Below are 18,794 nucleotides of genomic sequence, written 5' to 3' on the forward strand. Positions count from 1 at the left end.
ATCTGAGTGATGTCTGATCACCCTGACCTGGTTAGTGTAGCCAGAATTCCCCTTACCCTTGATTTTTCCTCCTAGTAATTTTCCATGCACTGACTCTTACCCTGCTCCTTGGCTATAAATTCTAACTTGCCCATGCCATATTCAAAATTGAGCCAAATCTCTCACCCACTGAAAGGTTCCATCTCAGTGGTCCCAAAACCTATTGTAATAGTCCCCCCTTGAATAAAATATTCTTTATAGTGTCATTGAATAATTTGTTCTTCAACAGCTCCTAATAGTTCAGTCCTCAGTGTATCCACGACACTTAACCTCCTCCAATGTCAAGCAATTTCATCTTAGTAACAAATTTTGTGACAAATGTGCCTAATGTGACAGTTAAAATTCTCCCAGTTTAAAATAAGAGATTTACCTCTGCTCCATTTTCTTTGACTATGTTGATTTAAGAATATCCAAACCTGTAGAGAATTTTTATAAGAACTTATTTTAGCCAAAACTGATGACAACGCTGGGAAATAAGATCGCAAATTCTCCAGAGAATGACAGTTTGGAATTTCTTTTACACATTTGGAATTAAGAAGGGAATATAAGAAAGATTAAAAGAAGGTGGGAGAAAGCAAGGTATGGATTGGATTACAGGAGAGTTAACAAGAGTATGTGTTTCCTTGAGGGTGGTTATGCCTCTAAGGGGTCTGAACTGTTGTGACTGTGATAGTGGTGTAAGATGGATTAGCAAGAGAAAATAACCAAATTTAATACATATATATATATGCATGGGAACCCCGCATACATGAGAGAGTCAGAGACCCCACATACATGAGAAGTTCAAAGACAGAAAAAGAAAGTGTGGTATATGTGACATTCTGAGCTAAGTATGAGGAGATAAGGTGCCTTGGGGGCTTCAAAAAGTCATTGCAGGATAATAAGAAGGGGAAATGTTCAGTAATTATAAATTTGCCCTGCTCTATAGGTAGGTACAAAGATTATCTCTGATAATCTCTTATTATGGGTAAAACTCCTAATTTGAATTCTTCTAGATAGTTAAGTGGGGACAGAAGTCTCTCTTGAGCCCACAGTGTCCTGGTTGTCTCTATCTCAAAACAATCCTCAAACCACAGAGGCACATCTTGGGGTGACTCGTCCTGAGCCAACTGTATAAGAGGGTGAGGTTCCTTTCTCTCTTTGCAATCTCTTATGGACCAAAAGGGGTCCTATGGAAGGTAACCTCACAGGGTGATCTGATCATAAATTCCTAACTCAGCAGGTCCTGGTGGATAGTTACGTCCAGACATATAACTTCTTTAGCGAAAGTTTTACCTTTGCCTTAAGCAAGCCCTGTCCATTGTTTTTGTGCATCTAGTTTAATATACCTTTGAAATGAGAGGTAACCACCCCCAAGAGAGTCCATACTTTTAACTATCATGTAATCTAATCCCACCTTTCTTTCTCCTACCTTCATGTAATCTTCCTTAAGTGTCCTCCTTAATTATTTCAAATGCATAAAAGAACCTGCAAAACTTATTTTCTGGAGCATTTGAGAAGTTGCTTCCTAGCAGTCATCAGTTTGGGCCCAAGTTAATTCTTACGAAAATTCTCTACAGGTTTGGACATTCTTATATTGCCAAAGGCCACAGTCCTAGGTCTCCTTGTCTTGCCTCTCTCAGCTTGGAGTCCTAGCCTCAAGAGCAAAGGCAGGGATTATGAGTGTCTAAGGTAGAGCCTTGGTCTCACAAATGGGGTTTGGGTGAAAGAAGGAAGCCCCACTCTTTGCACTCACCCAGAACTTAGCCTAAGCAACTGGTAGGTAAGGGCAGGATGAGAAATGTTGAAGTCCTGCCCTCCTGAGAGGATAGCCCAGAGAATGGGAGCTGGGGAGGGAGGAAGTCCCATTCTTTTGACTATACCAGTCTGTGGTGGGATTTTTCTCTCTGAGCTGGGAGGAATGAGGAAGTGTGTCTTGGTTCAAACATCACAGACTTTTTTTCTCATTGTGCTTTTGTAGATTTTCTTGAATAAATATTTCTTCATTTGCTGTGGGCCCTTAAAACCATTTCCAGAGACTTAAAAAATAAGTAAATAAATTTCACCAGCTTCTCTGTGGAGCAGATTCACAGAGCTATTTTTATATACCATCGTGCTAGAAGTGGAATACAATATACATAAATATTAAATAATGTTACCATAATGTCCTTTTTTCTGGTTCACAAGCCATTGAGGATATCAGATTATATTTAGTCATTGTGTCTCCTTAGGCTCCTCTGATCTGTGACAATTTCTTATATTTCCTTTGTTTTTGATGACCGTTTTGAGGAATATTGGTTGGATATTTTGTAGAAGGCCTTTTAGTTTGGGTTTGTCTGATGATTTTCTCATGGTTAGACCAGAGTTATGGTTTCTTTGGGAGGAAGACCACTGTGGTAAAGCATCATTCTCATTCTGTCATACATGGGGAGGTGCCGGAGCCAGCCGGCTGAGATCGAACAGCACCTGAAAGAGGGGGGTGAAGCCTAAGGGAAAAAAGAGAAGACAGAAAAGATCTTCCCGGGAGAGCATACAGTCAGAGCTGCAGCCCCGAGTTTATTTAGCATACCCTTTTTATGTGATTTTTGAATACCGTAATCAATCACCACGTTACCATAGCAAAGCATACCATACATATCTAAAACAATGCTTGTCAATTACATAAGATCCTACACGTTCTTGTTTCCATGGTAGTATAACATTCCATTACCATAAAAGGTGGCTTTATGAGGCTTACCAAGGTGACCATTGTTTTAAACTCATCAGCCATACCATGGCTTTTAGCTACGTGACCTCTTCAGTGCCTCATAATGGCTTCTCAAAATGGCTCCCAACATCTCCCCCTTTTTTATTATTTAAAATGCCAAAGCTTTCTCAGCTATGGCGCGGATAGACTGTGCTTGTCTTAGGCGACCGTTCACAGACCTGGACCTTACCCGTCATTGGCACATGAAAGTCTTGCAATCATGCCCTGTCTTAGGTTGGTCCCGGGCCTGAAGGATTCTTACCCATCTTTGACTACCAGCCTCTGCAAATGGGAGATGTATTATTAGTTTATAGCACAAACCTGAGCCTGGAGCCTGAGACCATGCAGCTCTGCACGAATCCTCAGCAGAGAATTGAAGAAGTATTTCATCAAAGGTGGAAGCAGACATAGGCCTATAATTATGCAAAGGCTCAAGGCTAAAGCCGAGATAAGCAAATGACCCAAAGGAGACCAGGATAGTAGAAAACTTTTCAGGTGTTGTAAGAATTTTGAAGCTTCCTCAGCTGCATCAAACTGAAGGGGTCCCGCATCCTGCAGCCCCTGAATTTCTTTATGCAGCTGTATTAAATCTAGGGATGTGTTAGCATCATGCCAGACACCTTGGAGATGAAAGCGCACGTGATTCCATCCATGTTGACTCTCATTATAAATTTTTGAGGTGACACATCCACTGATATGCTGCATGGCATTCTAAATGAAATCTCACTTTTAAACCTTGGATTTCATCTCCTAAATACATAACTAAACTGTATAAAGCATCGAGCTTCTGTTCTAACTTGTTATCAATGTTTTCCTGGGTCCCTAAAGCCATTGTAACATTTTTAGACAAATTATTAACATAATGAGCAGTTTGAACAGTCTGAGATAAAGCGACAGCAGCAGTAGCAGTAGTAGCTATAAGCGACATGAGAGCGGTAATTTCAGCAATGATCAATCCTATTACTCTTCTGTCTACTCAAAGCCTTATTGATTTTTTTCTAATACCTGTAAGCCTCGATCTACATACCAAGGTCCCGATGTGTTAACAGGTAACATTACAAAGAGGGTTGATGAAAGACCATTACAATAATTCCTCCTGGAACAAAAGAAATACAGTTAGTTAAAATGTAATCATAACATGTGACATAGAAATTTCTACCTTTCATAGTTACATTAATTCCACCAATCATCAACACATGCTGTGGGGTTATACGTGCAGTTATGTTTGTGTCTGCTATCTGAGGGATCCATCCCGCAGGGTGTAGTTCTCTCATGGCTGCACCCAACTTCCAAATATAAGTTTGAAGAAATTCTGTATCTGTCCACCATAGTCCCACTGTCCAGCTGGTACATGCTCCATGTCCTCCTATATTTCCCCATTCTCCCCCAGACCAGTCCAAGATGTATCGATCTGTTCCAGTCACATTATACCTGGCAGGAGCAGGGACATAGCATCTTTTCCAGTGAATGGTCCGACTGGAAAGCTCCTCTTCCCCACAAGGAAGAAAAGACTGGGGAGAAGGTGGAGGCGAGTTCACTTGTGCCCCCTTTGGGTAATTAAATCCGAAAAGCAGAGGCCTTTTTTTCCCTATCATTTCCAATTAAACTGGAACCGTACACTGGCAGGCATCCAGTAGTAGCTGACCAGCTTTTTGAAAAGCAGATAGGCAAACCAATCCCCGATCCTGTATAGTTGAATCTCCTTTCTTCTCTTTTATCTCCTTGGCCCGTTGCTGGTTGGTCTAGCAATCGCGTGTCATTCACCTTTACCATAATTTCTGGACCTTCCCAGATAGAAGGATGTAGAATGGGTGGATCAGGTATGTAGGCCCAGTACAATTCTCCTTTAACCAGAGGACTCAACATCGTCACCATTATCAGGAGCAATCTCTGGAGGGGGAGAGGTCCCGTGAACTGGACCAATCTTTCTGGCAACCATCTGGCATTTTCAGCATCCTGTGGAAAAACACAAGCATGCCCTCGTCCGCATATTAGTACCGGATCAGGGCCATTCCATGTGCTTGTGAGAGGATTCTTCCACCTCACCTGCGCGTATGTGGTCTGAGTTTTTGGATGCCAGAAATGCTCTGCTACAGAAAATCCTTGAGCATCCACAGTTAAAAAATTAAGATAAAAAGAGCATGATTTAAACTGTTTTGTGGAGAGATAGGGTATAGCTCTCCCTTTTTTATTTTATTTAATTGATTTCTGAGAGCACCGTGAGCCCGTTCCACTATTCCTTGACCTTGAGGATTATAAGGAATGCCTGTTTTATGCATGATAGAGAGTTGTGAGCAAAAACGCTGGAATGCCTGACTAGTGTATCCTGAGCCATTATCAGTCTTAATCACAGAGGGTAGGCCTATCATAGCAAAGCATCTGAGGCAGTGAGAAATGACATGTTTAGTAGCCTCTCCAGTTTGAGCTGTAGCTACAATAAATGCAGAGTACGTGTCAACTGTTACATGCACATACGTTAGCTTTCCAAATTCTGGAATATGTGTAACATCCATTTGCCATAACTGGTTAGGCTTCAAGCCTCGCGGGTTGACGCCATAATGGGGTCCAGTTTGATGCTCTGGGCATGTGGAGCACTGTCTAACAATTTGACGAGCTGCCTCTCTGGGAATATTGAACTGCCTTTTCAAACTTTGACTATTTTGATGATGCAATGCATGTGACTGCTGGGCAAGCTCCAACTGAGTGAGACTGATTACCTGAGTAGCTCGATCAGCAAGAGCATTTCCCTCTGTTAAAGGTCCTGGGAGTCCTGAATGTGCTCGAATGTGACCCACATAACATGGATGGACTCGTGCATGCAAACACCTTTGCACCTGAGAAAAAAGTTCCTTTACTTGATTATTTGCAGTGTCAATGTAAGCTACTATTTCTAATACCTGTAAAGTTCTAGCAATATAATGACTGTCTATGTATAGGTTAAAAGAACACTGACCCATAAGTGTAAATACGGCAGCCACTGCTCTCAGCTCTACAATTTGAGCTGAGGCAGGAGGTGTATGCAGTATATGTGGCTGATCTTGAATCACATAAGCAACAGTGCCATTAGAAGACCCATCAGTAAAAATTACCTGAGTATCCTTTATAGGAGTTTGCTTCATAATCCTAGGAAAAACTAAAGCATGGTTATTTACAAATTGCAACAATCTGTCTCTTGGAAAATGATTATCTGTAACTCCGGGATAATGGGCAAAGGCAATAGCCCATGCATCATCATTCTGAAATAACCAGCCTATTTCTTGTTTAGTAAAAGGAACGCCAATTAAAGAAGGCTCCGCTCCAAAATATTTACGAGATTCTTCACGAGCCGGTTGTACTAAGCAAGCAACAGAGTCACAATAAGGTGTTAACAGCCTAGCGGGTGACACAGGCAAATGCAAGCAAAGCGGAGGACCTCTCTTCCATGACACCACAGTGGGCGTGCGTGCGGTAGCTAGGACATGAGCGGCCCATCCCTGGGAGTAGTCGACATAAGTCTCCTGTCCTTGCTCTATAGCCAGTTCTACCTTCTGTAATGCGAGCCGACCATTTTCTGTGAATTCTCCTTGAGAGGCAGGAGCAGGGTCCCCCTTGAGAATGTCCGACAGAGGTTTTAATTCACCCGTGGAAAGGTTTCAATACGGTCTAAGCCGATTGATATCACCCAAGAGTTTCTGGAAATCATTCCAAATTAATAACTGGTCCTTTCTCAACTGAATTTTCTGATGCAATATAGTCTTTGGGTATAATCTATTTCCTAAATAAGAATAAGGAGGCTCTATCTGGGCCTTTTCTGGAGCAATGACTAATCCTTGTTTCTTAAGAGCTTTTTGAAGGTGAGCATAAGCTGCTAGAAGTCGTCCTTCCTCTATTTCTGCCAAAAGAATGTCATCCATATAATGGATGATGTACACCTGTGGATATGCTTGCCTGGTTTTACTCACTGCTTGAGCTACAAATTTTTGACACAGAGTAGGCTTTAATTGTCTTTCCCTGCAATGCTGCGGCCATGGCCAGACCTTGCGTATATGCCGGCCCAATATCAGAACACAACCGGACATAGTCTGCCATATCTCCTTTCTTTCTATATGGCCTGAGAGCAGCCTGACATGCAGAATTGGCGTTTTCATAAGCCAGTTGCTTTACTAAAAGCATACCTGCCTCTGCATCCCCTATCAGTCTTCGAGCTGTTTCCATAAGCCATGCTACAAATTCCTGAAATGGCTCATCAGGTCCCTGCCTTATCTTAGATAAATCTTCAGTTTGCCTTCCCGAAACGGGCAATTTATACCAAGCCCTTTTTGCAGCAGCACTTATTTGTGCATATGCTCCTTCCTCATATTTAACTGCTGATCATTTGCAGAATATTGGCCTTCTCCCGCTAACATCTCAAACGTAACTTGTACTGGGGGATTCTGATTTCTATTTATCTCCACCGTTTTTTCACATTGATCATAATACTCTGATTTCCATAATAAAAAATCCCCAGGGGTGAGACAAGCTAGAGCTAAATTCTTCCAATCAGCAGGAGTTAGGGCTTCTAAAGATAATGTTTCTAGGATAGCCTGAGTGTAAGGGGCAGTATGACCATACTGAGCACATGCCAATTTCAACTCTTTTATAGATTTAAAAGGGATAGGATTATGCCCTCTTATGAGAACCTGTTGACCCTGCGCATCTTGAGCCTGTTGTTCTGTTACAGGACAGGTCAAATGAAACCCCTGTATATCATCACCTCTTTGTATTGCCTGATGTAACGTACTTTGTAAAGGTGAAAAAAGTTTAGGCCCCCGAGACTGCTTAACAACAGCAATGGCCGGTTGTGACTCCTCAAACGGAGGCAGAGGATCTATCCTATAGGGGTCTCAGCTAGGTATTTTAAGTGTTTTTTCCTGATTTCCCAGTTGCAGAGTTAATTGTTGTACTGCACCTTGCAATCCCTGAACAACTTTTTCTGGATCTTTCGTTTTATTATCAGAGCCAACCGCCACCACGAGGGGAATACAACCTCCTTCATTATGGTATTGCGTGGCTTCTCCCTCTAGTTGTTCTGCATCCCCCAGATCCAATAGTTCCTTTCCATGTCTAGAAAATAAAAACTCAAAGAAAGGCTCAGGGTGTGTCGGCGGCACGGAAGGCTTAGTTTCATTTTCCTTCCCGGTTGCCTATCTGTCTTCATTTGCTTTTTCCCTCTCATGCCTAGGATCTAGACTATCTCTAATTAAAGTCCACAAGCTAAAAGTATGTACAGGCACTTTGCCAGGTCCGTGGACATCATAATAGTCTTGTAGTTTTTCTCCTACCTTTTTCCATGTCTCTAAATTCACTGTTCCCTCCTCAGGGAACCAGGACAAACTTTTTCTATAAATTCTAAAAAATTACACAATTGTTGATGCCCTACCTTAGCTCCTCTAACCTGGAGCATATTCTTAAGCATATGTACAGAAAGCTGCCGGCTATTTCCATTTCCCATTTTTCTTTTATTAAGTCGACTTTTCTCTTATTTCTTTGTATTTACAAACACCGCAACCCTTATTTTTCTGAGCGCTCACTTCACGCAGTGTCTTTCTTACTCCTGGACTGTACCACTGCACCCACCTCTGCCGTTTACTCGGCTTTTTACTCAGGGACCCCCCCCCCCTTTTTCCTGCGGTGGCGGTCTTCACCTCCACGTTCAGTCAACGTTCTGTCCCAACCTTTCAGGTCACTGTTCGGGCACCACTTGCCGGAGCCAGCCTGCTGAGATCGAACAGCACCTGAAAGAGGGGGTGAAGCCTAAGGGAAAAAAGAGAAGACAGAACAGATCTTTCCAGGAGGGCATACAGTCAGAGCTGCAGCCCCGAGTTTATTTAGCATAGCCTTTTTATGTGATTTTTGAATACCATAATCAATCACCACGTTACCATAGCAAAGCATACCATACATATCTAAAACAATGCTTGTCAATTACATAAGATCCTACACGTTCTTGTTTCCATGGTAGTATAACATTCCATTACCTTAAAAGGTGACTTTGTGAGGCTTACCAAGATGACCATTGTTTTAAACTCATCAGCCATACCATGGCTTTTAGCTACGTGACCTCTTCAGTGCCTCATAATGGCTTCTCAAAATGGCTCCCGACAGGGAGGTATAATGACCTCAGGATGACTAATCACTATTGATATTGGCCTTTACCACTTGGCTGAGGTAGATTTCTCCACTGCAAAGTTACTCCTTTCTTCAAAGTTATTCCACTGTGAAGTTACTCCCAACTCCCTTACTTGTCCATACTCTATTCTCTGTGTGTGCACGTGTGTTTTTAATAAAATGTTCCTCTTTTGTGTTTATCTGATGTTTCTTCATTATTAGATTCTGGTTATGTGTTCTCAGCCAGAATACCCTGTGTAAGTGATGTTGGATACTTCTCAGGGTATCACATTAGGAAATACATGATGTCTATCTCCCTCACTAATAATATTAATTTTGATGACTCCATAAAGATGTCTGATTTCTCCACTGCACAGTCACTATTTTTTTCTGTTTTTAACTGATAAGCAATCATACACAGAGTTTTTAGACACTTTTTCTTGTAAAATATATAGAACATAAAATTTACCATTTTAACTATTTTTAAGTGTATATTCAGTGGCATCAAGTACGTTCTTGTTGTGGTACAACTATCACCACTCTTTCCAGATCTTTTTCAATATTCCAAACTGAAACTCTATAGCCATTAAACAAACTGCCTCTGAAATGTTTTTATTCCCAACACTTCTGACACCAAATGTCTAGGGTTTCTTTTTTTCCCCACGCCAATCCTCCAACTCTCCAACTCTGCATACGTTTTATTTCTACAACTCATTTTAATTTTGACACCACCAAGAGTTATTGCAGACCCCACAGGTAGAGAAGGCTCAATCCTTCAAGACTCTGCTCACTTCAGTTGCCAGTCACAAGTACCAGGTTGTCACCTATACTTCTAATCACAAGCCTCAGGTTTGATTATTTGATAGAATGACTCACAGAACTCAGGAAAGCTCTTTACTTACTCTTAGCAGTTTGTTATAAAGGATACAACTCAGGAAGAGCCAAACACAAGAGATGCAAATCAGGCAAGGTGTAGGGGGTGTCATGCCCAGCCAGATAGCACCTCAACATGTTCCCAGCTCAGAAGCTCATTGAATCTGGTTCTTTAAGGATTTTTATGGAGCTTTAATCACCTAGGCATGATTGATTAAATCACTGGCCACTAATGATTAGCTCAATATCCAGCCCTCCTCACCTCCATGGACTCTGGGTGTTGGTGCAGAGAGTATCAACTCTCTAATCATGCCTTGGTCTTTCTGATGACCAGCCCCCATCCTGAAGCTATATAAGGGCCCATAAAGAGTGACCTCTAATGAACAAAAAATACTCTTTCACCCAGGATATTCCAAATGATTTAGAAGTTATGTGTCAGGAACTGGGGAATATATTTATTTATTTGTTTGTTTATATTATAAAATTCACTCTCTATTTGACCCTCTGTCCAAACTCTGGTAACCACTATTCTACTTTCTATCTCTATGAATTTGACTATTTTAAGTACCTCATATAAGTGGGTTCAAACAATATTTGGGTTTTGGGGGTTTTTTTTTTGTGAGTCTGATTTATTCTACTTTACCATAATGTTTTCAAGCTTCAGTCATCTCGTGGTATGTATTATAACTTCAGTTCTTTTTAAGGCTGAATAATATTCCATACATTCCATTAATGTATGTACCATATTTTGTTTATCCATTCATCTGTCAATGGACATTTTGAGTCGTTTTCACCTTTTGGCTATTGCGAATAATATATTGCTATGAATATCGGTGTGCAAATATCTGTTCAAGTCCCTCCTTTCAATTCTTTTGGATACATATCTGGAAGTGGAATTAATTCTATGGATATACACCTAGAAGTGAAATTGCTGGGTCATATGGTAACTGTGTTTAACTTGTGAAGGAACTGCCAAACTGTTTTCCACAGTGGCTACACCATTTGATATCTCCATCAGCAATGTACAAGGGTTCCAACTGCTCTACATCTTCCCAAACACTAATATCTATTTTAATTGCCAACAAATATTTTCTCTCATTCTCTGAACTGTCTTTTCAATTTCTGGATAATGTCCTTTGATACACAAAATTTTTCATTTTGATGAGTTCCATTTTATTTTGATGAGTCCTTTTCTGCTTTTGGTGCTTGTGCTTTAGGTGTCACATTTATGCACCCATTGCCATATTCAAGGTCACAGAGATTTACTCTCGTATATTCTTCTAAGAGTTTTGTAGTTTATGCTCTTATATTTAGGTCATTGACCCATTTTGAATCAGTGTTTTAATCTGCTGTGAGGAGATCCAACTTCATTGACCATTGATGTTTAGGTTTACTTCTGGACTGTCCATTTTATTCCGCTGGTCTATATGTCTATCTTTATGTTGGTACCATATTATTTTGATTACTATAGCTTTGCATTAAGTTTTGAAATTAGAATGTGTGAGTCTTACAACTTTGTTCTTTGTTTTTAAGACAGTTTTTACTATTTGGGTCTTGCAATTCCAAGTAAATCTGAAGATTTATTTCTCTGTGTCTACAAGATAGGCTTTTGGATTTCAGTAGAAATTGCATTGAATCTGTAGATTGTCTTGTGTATTATTACCATGTTAACAATGTTAAGTCTTCCAATCCATGAACATTTATTTAGATCTTTAATTTTTTTCAGCAATGTTTTGGACTTTTCAGTGTACAAGTTTTACCTTTTTGTATAAATTTATTCCTAAGTATTTTATTCCTTCCTTCCTTCCTTCCTTCCTTCCTTCCTTCCTTCCTTCCTTCCTTCCTTCCTTCCTTCCTTCCTTCCTTCTTTCCTTCCTTCCTTCCTTCCTTCCTTCCTTCCTTCCTTCTTTCCTTCCTTTTTAACTGAGAGTTTATCTTCAAGAAATCTACATCAAAGAAATCTTTTTAATTGAGATATAATTGATGTACAACATTGTGTACGTTTAAGGTGTACAATGTATTGATTTGGTACAATTATATTGTAATACGATTGCCATTGTAGCATTAGCTAACTCCTCTTTTGCATCATATATTTATCATTTCTTCTAGTGGTGGAAACTATATCTAGTTTCTTAGCAAGTTTAATGTTTATAATGCAATTTTGTTGTCTATAATGGAATTGTTTTAATTTTTGAATTGTTAATTGCTGGTACATAGAAACAAACTGATTTTTTTTTCTTTTGATGTATATAACAAGAGAAATGAAATCCTGATCTCATGAAATGAGTTAGGAAGCATTTCTTCCTTTTCTATATTTTGGAAGAGTTTGAGAAGTACTGGTGTTAATTCTTCTTTAAACGCTTGATAAAATTCACCAGTGAGTCCATATAGTCCCAGACTTTTCCTTGTTGGAAGATTTTTGATTACTGCTTCAATCACTTTACTTTTTATAGGTTGATTCAGGTTTTCAATTGTTTAAAGTCAGTTCTGTTAATATTGTTAATGTGTGTTTCTAGAAAATTTTCTATTTCATCGAGGCTGTTTAGTTTGTTGGCAAGCACTAGTATTGATAGTATTCTACTATAGACCTTTTAATTTATAAAAATGTTTGTAATATTCCTGTTTTCATTTCCAATTTTAGTTATTTGTTCTCTTCTTTCTTTTTTTCTCGGTAAATATTACTAAAGATTGTCAATTTAGTTGATATTTATTATTTATTTATTTTTTATTATGGTGACATTATAGGTTAATGAAATCCAGTAAGTTTCAAGTGTACAATTCAACAGTAAGGCATATATATATTGCATTTTGTGTTCACTGCTCATAGTTAAATTTCTTTCTGTCACCACATATTTGACTCTTTTACCCCATCTACCTCCCTGCTACCCTCTGGTAACCACTAGTCTATTGTCCATGTCCATGTTTGTTTGTTGCCTTTAGGTTTATATCCTACATATAAGGGATATCATGTGGTTTCCAACTTTTTCTGTCTGGATTATTTCATTTAACATGATTATCTCAAGGTCCATCCATGTTGTTGCAAATGGCAGTATTTCATCTCTTCTTATTGCTGAGTAATATTCCATTGTATATACATACCACAGCTTCTTTAGCCAGTCATTTATTGTAGGACACTTTGGTTGCTTCCATGTCTTGGCCACCGTGAATAATGCTGCTATGAACATTGGTGTGCAAATACTTTTCGGATATATGTTTTCAAGTCTTTGGGGTAAATACCTAGTAGAGGGATTGCTGGATCATGTTGTAGATCAATTCTTAGTTTTTTGAGGAATCTCCAAACTGTTTTCCATGGTGGCTGTACCAATTTTCAGTTCCATCAGGAGTGTATGAGGGTTCCTTTTTCTACATATCCTCTCCAACATTTGTTATTACTTGTCCTATTGATTATAGCTATTCTAACAAGTGTGAGATGGTATCTCACTGTGGTTTCGATTTGCATTTCCATAATAGCTAGTGATGTTGAGCATCCTTTCATATGTTTGTTGGCCATTTGTATGTCTTCTAGGGAGAAGTGTCTGTTCAGGTCCTCTGCTCATTTTTCAATTGGATTGTTTTTTTTTTTTTATTGTTGTGTGAGTTCTTTGTATATTTTGGATGTTGGGCTGTTATTGGAGGCGTTTGCAAAATATTTTCCCATTTGGATGGTTGTTTCTTTACCTTGTAGATGTGCAGAAGTTTTTTAGTTTGATATAGTCTCATTCATTTATTTTTGCTTTTACTTCCCTTGCCTTTAAGGTCAAATTCATAAAATTCTCTTTAAGTCCAAGGTCCATGAGTTTAGTTCCTCTGTTTTCTTCTATGCATTTTACTGTTTCATGTCTTATATTCAGGTCCTTAATCCATTTTGAGTTAATTTTGGTGTGTGGTGATAGAGAACAGTCTAATTCCATTCTTTTGCAGGTGGCTTTCCAGTTTTCCCAGCATCATTTATCAAAGAGGCTTTCCTTTCTCTGCTGTATGTTTTTGGTTCTTTTGTCAAAAATTATTTGTCCATGTAAACATAGTTTACTTCTGGACTCTCGATTCTGTTCCAGTGGTCTATATGTCTGTTTTTCTGCCAATACCGTGCTGTTTTGATTATTGTCGCTTTGTAGTATAATTTGAAGTTGGGCAGAGTGCTGCCTCCAGAGTTGTCTTTTTTCTCATAATGGCTTTAGGGATTCAAGGTCTTTTATACTTCCATACAAATCTGATGATTTTTATTGTATTTCTTTAAAAAATGCTGATGGGATTTTGAAGGGGATTGCATTAAATCTGTATAATGCTTAAGGTAATATAGTCTTTTTAACTATGTTGATTTTTCCAGTCCAAGAACATGAAATATCTTTCTATTTCTTTGTGTCTTCTTCAATTTCTTTTAATAGTTTCCATTATATGGATCCTTTGCATGTTTTGTTAAATTTACTTCTAAGTATTTTACTCTTTTTGTTGCAATTGCAAAAGGAATTATTTTTCCACTTCTTTTTCTGACACTTCATTATTAGAGTATAGGAATGCACTATGGATTTTTGAATGTCGATCTTGTATACAGAAACTTTATTGTATTTGCTTATTGTTTCTAGTAGTTCTTACGGAGCCTTTAAGGTTTTTTTATATAGAGAATCATGTCATCGGCAAATAGTGACAGTTTGACATCTTCATTCCCTATTTGGATGTCTTTTATATCTTTCTCTTGCCCGATTGCACTCACTAGGACCTCCAATGTTATGTTGAATAAGAGTTCTGATAGTGGACAGCCCTGTCTTGTCCCTGATCTTAGAGGAAAGGTTTTTAGTTTTTCACCATTAAGTAGAATGTTGGCTGAGGGTTTGTCATATATAGCCTTTATTATGTTAAGGTACTTTCCTCCTATACCAATTTTGTTAAATGTTTTGGTCATAAACGGATGCTGTATCTTTTCAAAGGCTTTTTCTGCATCTATTGATATGATCGTATGATTCTTATTTTTGAATTTGTTTACGTGTTGTATCACATTAATTGATTTGGATATGTTGAACCATCCCTGTACCTTTGGGGTGAAGCCCACTTGATCGTGGTGTGTAATCTTTTTAATTATTTAATTGCCATGTTCAGTTCACTAGTATCTTTTTTAGAATTTTTGCATCTGTGTTCATGAGAGGTATTGGTCTGTAGTTTTCTTTCCTTGTGTTATCTTTACCAAGTTTTGGTATCAGGGTGACATTGGCCTCATAAAATGAATTAGGAAGTATTGCCTCCTCTTCAATTTTTTGTAAGAATTTAAGGAGAATAGATATTAAATCATCTTTGAATGTTTGGTAGAATTGACTGGTGAAGCTATCTGGTCCTGGACTTTTACTTTTTGGTAGGTTTTTGATAATTGTTTCCATTTCCATACTACTGATTGGTCTATTTAGATTTTCCAATTCTCCTGGATTCAGTCTAGGAAGGTTGTGTCTTTCTAAGTACTTGTCCATTATTTTTAGGTTATTAAATTTGGTGTTATATACTTTTTCATAGTATTCTTGTATAATCCTTTGTATTTTTGTAGTGTCTGTCATGATTTCTCCTCTTTCAACCCTGATTTTGTTTATTTATGTCCTTTCTCTTTTTCCCTTAGTGAGCCTAGCCAGGGATTTGACAATTTTATTAAACTTCACAAGGAACCAGGTCTGTTGCATTTATTTTTTCTACTGTTTTATTTTTGTTTTTGTTTTTTCAATTTTTTAAATATTCTGCTCTAATTTTGAATATTTCTTACCTTCTGCTGATTTTAGGCTTGACTTCTTCCTTTTCTAGTTTTTTAAGATGAAGTGTTAGGTTGTTTATTTGGGCTTGTTCTTTTTTTGAGATAGGCCTGTAATGATATGAACTTTCCTCTTATGACCACTTTTGCCATGTCCCAAAACTTTTGATATGTTGTACTATCATTATCTATCATTTCTATGTATCTGTTGATCTCTATTTTATTTCTTATCTGTCCCAGTCATTCTTTAATAGCATGTCGTTTAATCTCCATGTGTTTGTGGTTCTTCCCACTTCCTTTTTACAGTTTATCTCCAGCTTCAAAGCATTATGATCAGAGAATATGGTTGGCATGATTTCAACCCTCTTATATTTGTTGAGGCTATCTCTGTGTCCCAGTATGTGGTCAATTCTTGAGAATGTTCCATGTGCACTAGAGAAGAATGTATAAGCAGCTGTTTTGGGATGAAAGACTCTGTAAATGTCAATTATATCCATTTGGCCTAATGTGTCATTTAGGGATGTTATTTTCTTATTGATTTTCTGTTTGGATGATCTGTCCATATCTTACAGTAAGGTATTTAGGTCCCCTACTATGATAGTGTTTTGGTCTGTTTCTCCCTTTAGTTCTTTTAGTAATCGCTTTATATATTTTGGGGCTCCATAATTGGGAACATAGATATTAATAAGTGTTATGTCTTCTTGGTGTATGAATCCCTTTGTCATTATGAACTGTCCCTTAGTACCTTTCTTTACCTGTTTTATTTTGAAGTCTGTTTCACCCAATATTAGTACCACCACACCCACTTTTCTCTGAATGCCATTTGCTTGGAATAGCATTTTCCATCCTTTCTCTTTGAGTCTATATTTGTCTTTTGAACCAAGATGTGTCTCCTGAAGGTAGCATATGGTTGGATTTTGTTTTTTTATCCAATCTGCAACTCTGTGCCTTTTTATTGGTGAGTTCAGTCCATTTACATTTAAGGTGGTTATTGAAATATGAGGTTTTCCTATAGCCATTTTATCTTTTGCTTTCTGGTACCTCAGTGTTTGCATTGCTTCCTTGTCCTTGTGTTTATATTTTCTTTATTTTGGTTGGCTTTTGTGAGTGTTCTCTGGTTCTCCTTATTTTATGTTATATACTTCAGTTGTGAATCTTTGGTGTGTGGTTACCATTATGAATATGTAAAGGATAGTATGTATACACACACACACACACACACACACACACACACACACACATATATCCATTTTCTTTTGCATGTGCCTTATCTCCATTACCCTTTGCTAATTTGGATCTTGGAATCTTCTCCTTTTCTGTTAGTGTTATCTCAAGTTGTCTTTATGTATGCTGAACAATCATTACTACCTTGCAATAGCAAATCTCTTCTTATTGTTTAAGCTTATAATGCCCTGTTCCTAGTAAGAGTTGCACTCCTCTGCTTCTATCTTCTGCCTGCTAGTCGCCTTGTTCGTAGTTATGTTTTGTTTTGTTTTGTTTTTTGGTCATTTTGTTTTAGGTGAGCTGACTCCTTTCAGTATTTCCTGTAATGCAGGCCTGATGGTGGAGAATTCTCTCAATTTTTGTATGTCTGGAAAGGTCTTTATTCCTCCTTCAAATCTAAAGGAAAGTTTTGCTGGATACTTTATTCTTGGCTGGTAGTTCCTTTTATTTAATAGTTTGAATATTTATTCTACTCCTTTCTGGCTTGTAAGGTTTGTGCTGAGGAGTCCAACAATAATCCAATGGGTTTTCCTTTATAGGTTACCTTCTTCTTTTTCCTGGCTGCCCTGAGAATTCTTTGCCATTGATTTTTGATAATTTTAATATGTGTCTTGGAGAAGGCCTTTTGGGGTTGAGATCATTGGCTGTTCTGTTGACTCCTTGAATTCCAAGCTCCAGCTCATTGCTTAGATTTGGGAAATTCTCGTCAACTATTTGTCTGAAAATGGGCTCTTCCCCTTTGAGAATATCCATCATTCTTATGTTTTCTTTCCTGATGGTAGCAACTATTTCTCTTTTGTTATTTTTCATTCTTTGGTCTCTTTCTTCTTCCTTCTGATTTATTTCTAGATTTCTGTCTCTGATATTACTGATCCTTTCCTCCATTTGATCGACTATTTCCCAAACTTGCTATTTTATTCTTTATTTCTTTTAGTGTCGTGTTTTTCATCTCCAAAAGTTCTATTTGGTTCTTTTTTAGGGTTTCAATCTCCTTGCTAAAAAACTCATTCTGCTCATCTAGTCATTTTTTCAATTCCTGGAATTATTGATATGAATTATTTTGGATCTCCTTGAGTTTTTTCAGAAGTTTCACCCTGAATTCCCTGTCATTCAAGTCAAATATTTCTATGTCTTTAAGCTTATTTTCTGGAGATTTTTCTCTTTCTTTCTGAGCTGCCTTGTCATCTTGGTTGTTTATGGTGTCTAATGGACTATTTCTCTGCTTGGGCATTAGTGGAAATGTATTCTGCTTTTCTTTCTTTCTTTCTTTCTTTCTTTCTTTCTTTCCTTTCTTTCCTTTCTTTCCTTTCTTTCCTTTCTTTCCTTTCTTTCCTTTCTTTCCTTTCTTCACAGAAAACTAATACAGGTGGCTTGAACAAGATAGAAGTTGGTATCTTTTGCACATAAAAGAGTGTGGATAGCCCAGGGCTGCTATGGTGTCTCCACAGATGTGTGATTCAGGCTCATTAGTTTTCTGCTCTCCCATCTCTAGTGTGTGTTCCTGTCTTTATGCACCAAGAAGGTACTCCAGCTTGGCACTTCGTTTCTGAGTAATAGGGAAGACAAAGGGCCCCCAAGAATTGTCTTTTTGAGAAAACTTCTTAGAAGCTGTCATGAAACACTGTGTTTTATCCCATTGGCCATAAGTTTGTTACATGATCACTCTGGCCATTGAAAAGCTGGAAAGTGTGAAATGTAGTCTCTACTTCAGCTGAAAGTCAGAGGATCTAAGATGTTAGCATAGATATTGGGGTCATCAACTAGCTGTCTCTTTGTGCTATTTCTTTGCCCTTGTATTCATTTTATAAGTTGAAAATATTTTTTAAAAATCACCATGCAGAGGTTATTATGCTGAGTGAAATAAGTCAGACGAAGAAAGACAAATACCATATGATTTCACTTATATGCAGAATCTAAGGAATAAAAGAAACAAACAAATTAAATGAAACAGACTTGTAAAGAGCCAGATATGAGCCTGACTGGTGGCCAAAGGATTGGCAAGCCATGCTTGACTGTGTTGCAATCTGCCAAGAGCAGAGAAGCAAACAAAGAACAGACAGTTGCTTGTGATTTAGCACAGAA

General features: G+C 38.1%; 1 long non-coding RNA gene across 2 annotated transcripts; it reads right to left on the minus strand.

Annotated features, from left to right (window-relative positions):
• Positions 1 to 1,918: 1,918 nt before the first annotated feature.
• LOC107511082 lies at positions 1,919 to 4,708 on the minus strand. 2 transcript variants are annotated; one of them, XR_004951593.1, is made up of 3 exons: positions 3,792 to 4,708; positions 2,955 to 3,046; positions 1,919 to 2,484 (listed from the first exon to the last, which is right to left on the minus strand). It is a non-coding gene; the product is annotated as an uncharacterized LOC107511082 (long non-coding RNA). The 2 variants fall into 2 exon arrangements; XR_004951594.1 differs by having other exon boundaries at positions 1,919 to 2,504.
• Positions 4,709 to 18,794: the final 14,086 nt, after the last annotated feature.

Source organism: Rousettus aegyptiacus, unplaced genomic scaffold (assembly GCF_014176215.1).
Source record: "Rousettus aegyptiacus isolate mRouAeg1 unplaced genomic scaffold, mRouAeg1.p scaffold_m13_p_6, whole genome shotgun sequence".
Lineage (NCBI taxonomy): Eukaryota > Metazoa > Chordata > Mammalia > Chiroptera > Pteropodidae > Rousettus > Rousettus aegyptiacus.